This window comes from Aplysia californica, unplaced genomic scaffold (assembly GCF_000002075.1).
Source record: "Aplysia californica isolate F4 #8 unplaced genomic scaffold, AplCal3.0 scaffold00975, whole genome shotgun sequence".
Classification (NCBI taxonomy): domain Eukaryota; kingdom Metazoa; phylum Mollusca; class Gastropoda; order Aplysiida; family Aplysiidae; genus Aplysia; species Aplysia californica.
In genome coordinates, this window is record NW_004798245.1 from 176,714 (window position 1) to 179,190 (window position 2,477).

At 43.5% G+C, this 2,477-nt stretch overlaps 2 protein-coding genes across 2 annotated transcripts in view; one reads left to right on the plus strand and one right to left on the minus strand.

Moving 5' to 3' along the window:
• Positions 1-2,477, minus strand: part of LOC101861997 — a gene marked incomplete at its 3' end in the record, with an annotated part of 88,080 nt that overhangs the window by 74,009 nt on the left and 11,594 nt on the right.
• The window catches only part of LOC101861776, a 7,377-nt gene continuing 5,092 nt past the window's right edge, over positions 193-2,477 (plus strand). Inside the window, exon 1 of the mRNA XM_005110968.2 lies at positions 193-445. The gene's annotated coding sequence lies outside the window, so the exon portion shown is untranslated. The remainder of the gene's footprint in view (positions 446-2,477) is intronic.

Here is a 2,477-nt window from a genome sequence, read left to right on the forward strand (position 1 = left end):
AATAAAAAAATAAAAAAAATAATTTAGCAACAAACAGCAATACTATTGACTATAAAGCGGCAATGCTTTCCCTTGCGTATGCTAATCATGACAAGATAACGGAGTGATGCACAGACTCGAACCAAAACACAACTGACTGATAACATAGGAAGCTGACGAGTGGGCCTGATTAGAGGGTCGTATCTAGACATAAATCACAAGCTGGGTGGGAAGTAGCAAAATTACTAAACTAGTGAACTTGTTACTCCTGGGGGGAGTGGTGTGAGTGGTGATACAGCCGTATGGACTGTGGCAGCTGGCGGGATTCAATGTTGAACAGTTTGCAGATTAGAATTCATTACTGAAAGTTGTTACTTATAACGTGTTCGAGTGTGTATGTGTGTGGTCGCGGATTGAGACAACGCCCCCCTCAGCGGACAGACAAGCGACTGCTCGAGCCGACGTGGTGAGTAGTCTCGGTATGAATGATTACTTATTGCCTTAGAATGGAGCTTGCCAACCCAAGCGATATCATCCACTAGGAGGCGATTAATTGGTAATTTTGGTGGGTGGTGAGGATCATCTGGTTAGTGACATGTATTATTTAATGACTTTCTTAGAAATACATGTTGGTGGGCGTACAAACAAACTTAGGTCTTCTGAAGTGGCATAAAAATGGGCGTTGACTCTACAAAATAGGCTGGCAAGCACTGGTTTATACTTAGATATTGTACAGTCTAGGTTTTCTTGAACAAACGCCTATGAAAGTTACTGAGGATCAGATGAACGAACAGGGTCACCGACGAGTTAGTGTTTAGGAAAACAATACTGATCCTGGTCAAAGATGAGGTAGGAAGAAGGCGGTGGCGATGGACTGGACATACTCTCGGGAAGTCAGGCAGCTGCATTACAAAGAAAGTTTTGGACAGGAAACAACAGGGTAAGAGATCATGGGGAAGACCGCGTGGAACCTGGAGAAGAATCAAAGAAATTGATGTACCGAAAAGTGGGAAGATATGGGATAACACCAAGAGGCTAGCTCAGGATAAAGAAAGGTGGAAAGTGTTAGTTCGTGGCCTATTTTCTGGCGCAGGGTGAGAAAGGCAATGATGTTGATGAATGTACTGTGCCAGTTTCCATAAGAAACTATGAAAAAACAGACGGACGAACCGCTTCACTCACTAGGTAGCTAGCAATGGCGTCGGGTGGGTTTGTAAAGAGGGTGGGGCTTCCTGTGGCCGAACATGTTATCTCTTTTGCCTTCCAACCACAGCAGTATGGGTGTTGTATTCACGAGACAAATACTTTAAGCGAGTGTTCAATAAGTATTCTACGTTGTTATTGTTCAATAAGTATTCATTGTTGTATTGAAAGGATAATATACTTACATTCCAATTTAAAACTAACTCAACCCTCTGATACAGCACAACGGTTATATTGTTCGTTCCAGCACAGGTTGACACAGTAGTTCAGATAACACGGAATGAAGACCTGGTCCTCCTTCTTTCAAATAGACATACACAATTTCTTATTCTTTCCTTGTAAAACCCAGAGAACCGCAGAAAAAATGAGAAAGTGGATGAGGGGGGGGGGGGGGGGGGGGGGGGGGGGGGGTTGGACGTTGGTGCTCAGTTTGGGTATTGAACTAGAGATGCTAGAGTCTGCAAATTCTGTGTCAATGTCAAGCAATGCCTACGTTTACATCACCCACTGCAAGGATGTTTCTGAAGCCCCGAGCCCTAGTAGAACCACCAGTCTGTTTGCCTCAGCCTAGTCCCAAACAAGGTTAGTACTCCAGGTATATTCAGTCTGTGGGAACTTAAGTGCTGGGGCTTCAGGACCACGCCAGTAAAATTTCATTGTTCTTGACAGAAGGAGCACATGACTGGATAGAGCTATAGCCATTGTAAATAGTAGTATACACCAAGAACAATCAGATCAGTTTTCACGTTATGCCTCTATAGTTTCGTTTGGGTCTTCGTGGTATGACGTTTTTTAAAAAAAGAATATGTTTTGTTTATTTTATTACCTTTGTTACCAGTAAATGTTCTGTTTTGGTGTTAGTCAGCAAGAGTAACCTTTTAGTGAAGGAGTCTAAGTGGGGCTGAAGCTGCAGGCCCCACCCCACCAGACGCCGTTGGTAGCTAGCCAACGTCTTAGATACTTACTAACGTAAGGTCAGACATATCTACTGCCTAATTAACTAGTCGTCACGCGACAGTTGGATAAGTAAACGCAGCGACATCTGAAGGAACTATAAAGTAAATGTATTGCCAAATGAAAAGAACATGACCGAACAAAAAGAAAGTGAGACGAGATGCTAGAGCAGGTAACAGGTACTGTTCTTTTATTAACTACATTGTACTTGCGTTCGAAGAGAACTCATGACCTGGTAAATGGCAAATTGTACGGTCACATTCTAAAGATATTGTACAGAGGGGTGGGGAAGAGTAGCCAGCTATGAGGTGTCCGGAGGGAAAGGGGGGGGGGCGTGTCTG